Raw genomic sequence first — 9,320 nt, 5'->3', positions numbered from 1 at the left:
TACATTGTGCACATTTAATTCATGCCCTATGATGAATGCCTGCTCCATTGAAAATATATCTTAAGTGCTCCTCATTGTGAAGTTCACCTTGCATTTTTTAAAAAAGCTGCCCCTTATATTTGCAACATTCCACCTGCTCCCAGAGAGTTTCTGAGCTGTTGGATTTTCCGTCCATGAGCTGTCCCTCTTTCAGATGTCCATTTATCTGCATTTTAGATCCTGGAGGTTGAGAGGTATGGCTGAAACTGTGGGGACCTGAATGGCTCAAGTGCCAAAGAGTGGGTGCCATAAATATGAGTTCCTCTCTGCCAAGTTCCACTAACTCCCTCCTGCGACTCTTTCCAAAATGGAAGCTCCACCTCATTCCCATTTAGTTAGAGCTGGATCTAGCCCTGAATGCTGTGTGGAGATTTGGCAGCCGGTGGATGTTCATTGTTGTAAATTGCCATCCAGACACAGATGCCAAGAATCAAACTGCGGCCCACAAATCTGTGCTCAAAAGGCCCTGTCTCTGGCTCTTCTAACTCACTTGGAGCGTGAGAAGAGCCTCCCAGGGAAGACCTGTTGAAGCTGCACTTGTCAATGTGAACAAATGACCCTCTTGAGCTGGTCAGAAATTAATAACAAATGAAAAGACAGAAGGTTCAAGCTTGCTTTCCTGTGACTTGTACACTAATCTCATTACCAAAATATTAACATTCATATCTAATAGTGGTAGGCGACGGTGGCAGCTACATTTTGGGAAGGTATGCTGATCATAATCAGTTGAATTATGTGGTTCCGGTTTCACTGAAATGCATTTAAGCTTATTTAATGCATATTCTGTTTCACAGTTATCTTCACTACCTCAATATGTAGCTTGATTTTGACACTTAAACATCTTTTTCTCTTTTTTTAAAGGGCGGAGATCTTGCTGTATGCAAAAGACAAGTGAAATGTGTCCCTTTTTTGTTTCACCTGATACCCTAGGATAGTCTGTCATGCTATTCAGTTTTAGAGCTTTTTTGTATGAGGCTCCTCATATAAACAGTTTTTAAAACCTCCATTATGTTGTTCACTGAGGTGTAAAGGCGCATTTGTGGATGAAACTAGTCAACAGACAAAATGCACTGTATCCAAACCAGCCTAAACAGAGTGTAGTGAGTGAGCCTGTGGGTTGCTAGTTATTACTGAGGCCTAATCACTCACCCAGGTCTGACAGAGAACAAGAACTGCGCTACAAAATTCTACTGCTGATTTGAGAATGTACAAAGATGAGGAGGGCACTTTGAGTATGGATACCATTTGCCTCTGCCACATCAACACCAATGCTCTATGTTTCCCCGGACCCACAGATATTATGTATTTTTTGGAGCAAAGTCTCAAACCAATTCAAAAAATTTTGCATCATTGCCAAGTATATTGATGATATCTACAATTAAATTGTATTAACCATCAGTATATTTAAATTTTATGTACTGGATATAGGAGCCAACTCCTAGGAATCAAGGTCCCTTCACACACACACACACACACCCACACACACACCCACACCCCAAATATAATATTTGAGGGGGCTGGGGGCCCCAAAGTTGATGGACATTGCCATTCAAAGGGGGGGCATGTCTTGTGTTTGATTATGTGGGACAGGCTTACCTGGGCCTCCCCAATATTTTATTCAGGTTAGCACCCCCGGTACTGGATGCTTTTGTATCATTTCATAAACGGTGTGTCATCCCCACCCCACCAGTCTAAAATAAGGTAGGTCTGTGTTGTCGTCTTCATCTTACATATGAAAGCAACTTCAGACCTGAGTAAAATCCTGAGAGCGAACTTTCACATGTTCATGAACACATCGAGCAGTTTTCAGTGTTTTACCTTTTTTTCCTAGAGAAGTGTGAAGAGTTTGCTCCCAACCCTTCTCTTGGCCACAAATTCTCTGGCTGCTGCTTGGCAGCTGGCAGGCACACAATCAAACACCTGTGTGCCAGATATGTACAGCTGTATGGGTGACACATGATCCATCTGCAATCCATATCAAATGCCATTGCCAGTTGCTTTATTCTGGGCGGGTTGAGGGGTGTGTGTGTGTGGAAGACCACGGCCTCGCTCTGGGAAAAAATATCACATTTTCCCTTATAATTGATTTCTTCCTCTCTTTTCATCTCATCATGCTTCTTTGTTCACATTTTGTTTATAAAGTGGCAATTGTGGCCGTGATAAATGTGCTAGTTATATAAAAGCTTGCTCCACATTATGCCAGCCAGGGTTTGTCTGCTTAGAATGAGTAATGACTATCTTGCAGAACTATTGCTATATGGCTGGTCCGTTGAGTTAGGCTACCTAACTGGATTTTTACAGTCAAGCAGTGGGGAATGGGGTAGCTGCCTAAAGAGTGTGCCCAAACCTGTGTTTTAGTCACAGTTCATTTCAGTTTGACCCCCGCTGTCCGGTAACAGTTTCCCCACCCCCATGGTTGGAATGCATATGTGCTTCAACTCTCAGACTTGTGTCCCTGCTTTTTGTTATCTTAATAAAGAATTTATGCAATTGACCAAATATCCCCCCTCATCTTTATTTCTTTTTTATACAGTGGTACCTCGGGTTACATACGCTTCAGGTTACAGACTCCGCTAACCCAGAAATATTACCTCGGGTTAAGAACTTTGCTTCAGGATGAGAACAGAAATTGTGTTCCGGCGGCACGGCGGCAGCAGGAGGCCCCATTAGCTAAAGTGGTACCTCAGGTTAAGAACAGTTTCAGATTAAGTACAGACCTCCAGAATGAATTAAGTTCTTAACCCGAGGTACCACTGTATAGGAAAACATGTATGCTTACATGCCATTTATATATGTAATCAGGGAGACCAACAATCCATGCCTCATACCTCCCAAGGGACGGATGCCAATTATACCTTCAAGTCAACTTCTATATCCTCTTAGAATAAAAGGTGGGGTGCATTTATTTTTTACTACTACTACTACTACGATTACTACTTCTGTCTCTTTTTTTTTACTAAAAGTTCTATCCAACACAGGCATATCACCATTTTTAGAAACTGAGATACGAACACTAGGAGCTAAATGGCACCTAGGTTATGGGCAAAACAACAGAATGTCTAGGCACACTTTTTAATAACAAGAATACAAAGCTGAAAATGAATGAACTGCTGTTAAAATCTTGTGTTCATTTTTCACATGGCCTAGTCCCCATCTGAAGACTTCAAAACAGAAAGCCGTTTCCCCTGCCCACTCCCCCTAATAGTCTTAAGAGGGTCCCTGGGTGGCTGGAAATGGGGAGGCAGAAAAAGGTCCTCCTTTTCTTCCACTCTGCAGACAAGCCCTGAATTCTCCCTACACCCCCTTTCCTTCATATAAATATATCATTTTGGCACCACAATTAACACGTATTAGAGGCCTATACAGCTGATGACAGAGACACCCACCTTGAGTGTCCAGTTTGCAAACTTAAGGGTCTTTCAATGATCCCACTCCAAAATTCGTTTTGATTTTAAGCATCACTGTGAGAGTCTAGGGTAGATAACACTTTAACATGCACTACTTAAACCATCATAACTAGTATATTTCAAATTAAAAGCACATCACACATTAAAAGTACATTAAACAAGGCAACTAAAATCTAAACAAAGCATGAAAAAATAAAATAAAGTTTTCAGGTCACCAATCCATGCACGTTTTTCTTGGGAGGAAGTCCCATTGAACTTGGTTGGGATTTACTTCTAAGTAACAGTGGCAATTTTGATCTGAAATCTTAGGCGCAGTACTGCACCCAGAGCTCAGAAACTGCTCCCGTTTATGAAATTCCCTGTCGCAAAACGCACCTAGAACAATAGAAGTTTTGAACGCTGCATATCACTACACCCAAAAATGTGTGGCCCAATACAAATCGGTTTTCCTAATTTATATCTTGGATCAGTAAAACAAAAACACTGTGCGTGTCTTATGATGGCACCTTTTAGTCTGCATGATTCATATGGGAATATAATGTGGTGTTGGGCTTTGAAGGAAACAGGAATATAATTTGGTCCTCTCTTAATCAAGATGATCTTCTGGTATTCAATTTTAATGGGAATAGATTGTGATTGAAGTAGCAAACACAATGTTACATTTGGGGAAGCTTATAATTAAGAGGACCTTGTTATCACCATGAATAATTACATTTGCTCCCAAAATCTCCAAATATTACTCATGCACTATAAGTTGAAAGAAGTAATAATCATTCTTTTTTCTTAGGATGTTTTTTCAACTCCTGCCTCTGGCCCCGGAACAATTTCTTTTTCTTGTGGTATTAAATAGTTTGTTAAAGTTTCTAGTCGACCACCCAAGAGTATATTTTACATTATTTTTAAGTATTTTCTCCATTGTCTAGAGGGTCTTGAACATCGTCCTTACAGCAGCCATCTTAGCACCTGAAGCTTTGTTGGATGCTGTCACGCAGAGTGTAATTTACACCTGGTATTGGAAAATCAATATTAAGAGGTTTTAATTCCAAAGATTTGGGTTTTCTAATATAAAAGTGAAAATGAATCTCGGCATGATTGCACCAAAAATGTTGCAACAGAGCTGGTCACATGGAGGAAGAGAGGGACATGGGGAAGAAGTGAGGAGAGAGTCGACACATGATGTGCTCTTGTGTCAAAAGGGCTATCTAGTTAAAGAGAATGGAGTGGCAATTAACTAACATTTTGTGGGCTCATTACGGCGTTAAAGAAAGCAATCTAGTCGAAATGCTGGTGTAAGGGGGGTTCCTTATCATATCAACCAATACAGTTCACATCATGACAGCCAACTGTATCGCTGAGTTTATATTTGTTGATACTGAGCAGCATCAGCTGGGAAATTCTCCTACGTGAGCATCAGTGAAATAAATGAGAACAGCAAATGAGTTCTTGTGGTGCAGCTCCCTGTCATGTCTTCTTATTTTTCTCTTTTTTTACTTTTCACCAATTGTTATGTTAACAACATATGGAACATATTATTCTTATTACATATTATTCAAATGATTATTACACAATAATATTGCAGCATTAGAGAAAAACATCCATGCTTTGCATATTCTATCATATTTCAGATTCAGCAAACACACACACACACACACGATACTGAGACATACCATTGGTCCATCTAGCTCAATTTTGTCTACAGCCCATTGATTTGCTGTGGCTCTTCAACATTTCAGACGAGTATTTCCCAGCTCTACCTGCCAGGTCTGAACCTGAGATCTTATAGATGTGAAACAGATGCTGTACCACAGAGCTACAGCCCTACACACACATAAAAGATGGGTGCAACACGTCTACCATTGACTGTCTCTTTCTTCTTCTTTGGTACATATAAACCTAATAGGGTGCATCCACAGATCCCTGAGGCAAAATCTTCACCCATTGAAGGGGAGAAAGCGTGAATTTGCTAGTATGCAATTGAATCCCACCCACTAAATAGCTACAGTGTGAAAGCAGCCCAGAGACACCATCATACAATGGCAGAAATGGAGCCAGACCTCCATGGAGGGTGCTGGCCTGTTTTCTGCTGCATAACTGCTGTCAGCAGAAGCGTCCCACTAGACAGGCTTGTGTGTACGGTGGTACCTCAGGTTACATACGCTTCAGGTTACAGACTCTGCTAACCCAGAAATAGTACCTTGGGTTAAGAACTTTGCTTCAGGATGAAAACAGAAATCGTGCTCCGGCAGCGCAGCAGCAGCAGGAGGCCCCATTAGCTAAAGTGGTGCTTCAGGTTAAGAACAGTTTCAGGTTAAGAACGGACCTCCGGAACGAATTAAGTACTTAACCCAAGATACCACTGTACTCTGAACCTGGCTTGCCTGGGGCTGGGGTGGGGGAAATGTTCTTCTCAGAGAATGTAATATGAAGCCTGAATGGCCAAATGGGAGACATGACTCTGATGTGAAACTAAAGACTGAGTCCAAGAAGATGACAGAGAATGGCAGTGATGCAGCTTGCATGCTCTAGTCCCCCACGCCCAAATCAGGGTCCCTGCTAAGAAGGTCCTGCTGGATTAGACCAATGGCCCATCTAGTCTAGCACTCTGTTCTCACTGCAGCCAATCAGATGCCTGTGGGAAACCTTCAATGAGGTTCTGAGCACACAAGTATTCTTTCTTCCTGTGGTCTCCAGCAACTGGCATTTGGAAGCATGTCTGTCTCCACCTGTCGAGGCAGATCATAGCCACCATGGCTAGTAGCCATCAATTGCCCACCATTAATATGTCCAGTCCTCTTTTAAAGCCATCGGTGCCTCCTGTGGGAGTGAGTTCCAAAGTTTAACCATGTGCTGTGTGAAGAAGTACTTTCTTTTATATATCCTGGTGAGCTTCCTTGCTTCCTTCCTCAAGTGATCTGCTCTTCAGTTGGGGCCTTTTATTTTCTCTCTCTCTGTGTAGCTGGGCTCTCTATCCAAAGTGGGCTTTTTTTCTTCTCTCCTTCCACACCCTGCCTAGTCAGGGTCTCTGTTGAACTGCTGAACTTCCCAACAGCTGAATCTACCTAACCTGCAGGTATGTCTTCCACCTGTTCTCACAGCACAGATATCTCCACAATGTGCATGCCACCAGGGAACCAAGAACCCGTGTCTGTTCATCGGCTGGTGTGGTTGTGGGCCACCCGGATGATACAGCTGTGAAATAGGCAGCAGTTCCCTTGAGGGGGCCTTCCTCACCTGTGATGCCGGGCTCACCTACCCCTCCTGGGCATGCTGAGCCAATAGGAGCAGCTGTGTGTGTGTCAATGGGGTGCCTGAGGATGACAGTTCAAGAGGAGGAGGAGGAGGTTGAGTCCAGCTTCTCCATCAGGGATACAGACATGACAAGAGGGTTGAATTGGGAGTTAGGTTCCCAATTGCCCTACTGCTATCTACTTGGTGAGGGTCAGATGCAGCCAAATTAGGGGAGGGACCGTTGCTAAATACCAGGTACTCCTGAACTGGAAGCGGATGAGTAGAAGCAGAGCCCCTGATGGCTCCGGAGCATTCAGTCGGACAGGATAATGCTGATGTTCGCAAGTGCGGTCAGGCCACGTTCTGGAGATAACTTGTTGATAACATCAGCACCCTCAGCTTTTGGGCTAGGAAGACACAGGAATCCAGGCATTAAGTGCTGTGACTTATGGAAACAGCAACACATTGCAGCGGAGGCAACTCCCTGACAGAGACCAGCCTGTCCTCACATGATTTTAGGATTGCCCAAGTGCCCCAGATGTCAACACACTTTTTGCTGATTGACCACTTGGTTTTCCCGGTCCCTGAGCTGTTGCCTGGCAGCAGCCCATTCTCTCAGGCTGCAGCAGACAAAGGGTTGGGAAGTAGGACTACCCCACATGCTCTGCTGACAGCCCAACACTGTTAGGCTCCCGGTCTCCTTGAACTGTTTCCATTCAAGCTAGTCATTATAAGAAACACGAAACCTTTAAGAGCTGGTGCCTGTGTCTATTTGTTTTCCTTTTCCCTCCTCTTTCTCTTGTCCTTTTCTGCCATGTCATTTAGATTTTAAGCAGGAAGACAGGAACTGCCATCTTTGTTACTGATCTTATGTAAGCAGGTCTGGGGCCCTTTTGGGTTGAAGAGCGGGGTAAAAATGCTTTTAACCAAAGAAATAAAACTCCATCTGGTGTGTCTCACGCAAAGTTGAGAATAGGAACTGTGCCAAGATTATGGACTAGCTGGCCACTTTCTCATCCCCTTGTCCTGCAGTTGAATAGCAATTCAATAAATGTTGGGTGCTCATATAGCACACTGATTTTAATTCTTAGATCAGGGAGGAACAGATTAAAAATAATCCGTAAAAGTGCCCCATACAGCAGAAAATCAACCAAAACACATTAATTCCTCACCTACAGCTGTCTTAACTCTTCCCACCCCAATGCCACTCCATCGTGCCCAAGTTAAAATGTTAATATTTGCTTCTGAAATATGCACAGGTTCATCCTTAGACAAGGCTCCAAAGACACCGAGTTCAATAGATGGAACATCATATTGTCAGATTATATCAGCTTTGTCTTTAGACTGGGATGATTATATGGTATCCAAAAATCATTTTTGTGTTTGTCCTTTTAAACTGTTGATACTCTTTACATTTAATCCTGTTTATGCCCTGTAGCTGTGACTGAATCAGTTTATACCTTGTAGGTTCTATCAGCAGCAGCATTAAAAGCATGTGGGTTTTGTTTTGCTTTTGTTTTGTTTTTTACAAAGCAGTCAGGCGGAATATTTTCCTTCTTTCATAACATCTCAGTGGTTTATCACATGTCACAAGCCAACTTATATCCAAAGTTCAATGGTTCAAATCAAAATGCATAGGTCTTTAGAAACCAGAGTTACAAGCCAACAAGAAGCAGATCTAGCCTATTAATAGACTTCCTGGTGTGTCAAACCAAGACAATCTCAAGAAATACACCCAAAGAGAGCGCAGCAAAATAAAAGCCTTATTTGGCACCACCTTTTATGGTGTCACCTAAGTTTTACTTGTATCATCTCTTAATGGGCAATCTGATTTCAATGGCGATATAATAGAGAAATTGTTCTTCTCTTAAAGGTAAAGGTAAAGGGACCCCTGACAATTAAGTCCAGTCGCGAATGACTCTGGGGTTGTGGCGCTCATCTCGCTTTACAAGCTGAGGAAGCCGGTGTTTGTCTGCTTCCGCAGACAGTTTTTCCGGGTCATGTGGCCAGCATGACTAAGCCGCTTCTGACAAAACTAGAGCAGCGCATGGAAATGCCATTTACCTTACCGCCAGAGTGGTACCTATTTATCTACTTGCACCAGCATGCTTTTGAACTGCTAGGTGAGCAGGAGCTGGGACCAAGCAATGGGAGCTCACCGCATCGCGGGGATTTGAACCACCGACCTTTCGATTGGCAAGCCCAAGCAGCACAGTGGTTTAACCCACAGTGCCACCCATGTCCAGGAATACCCCTACTAGGATGGGAAAAGCCATAGAATCCATAATTTATTTGCTGAACACCCCCAATCCACCCCATTTTAGATATTGAAATCTCTTCCTCTTTTCCAGTTCATTACAGTGGGATATTCCACCCAAGCAGTAATAAGAATAAATTATTTCTAGGAAATCTAAATAAACCCAAATTCTTAATGACTCATGCTGGCTGGGGTTCATGGATATGGGAGCCCAACATCATCTGGAAGACCATAGGTTCCCTACTGCTGGTGTAACATATTCTGACTTTTCTAAAGATTGTATAAAGGTAAAGGGACCCCTGACCATTAGGTCCAGTCGTGACCGACTCTGGGGTTGCAGCGCTCATCTCGCTATTTTGGCCGAGGGAGCCGGCGTACAGCTTCCGGGT

This window comes from Podarcis vaucheri (assembly GCF_965113315.1).
Source record: "Podarcis vaucheri genome assembly, chromosome: 3".
NCBI lineage: Eukaryota > Metazoa > Chordata > Lepidosauria > Squamata > Lacertidae > Podarcis > Podarcis vaucheri.
Note: the sequence above shows the minus strand (reverse complement) of the source record.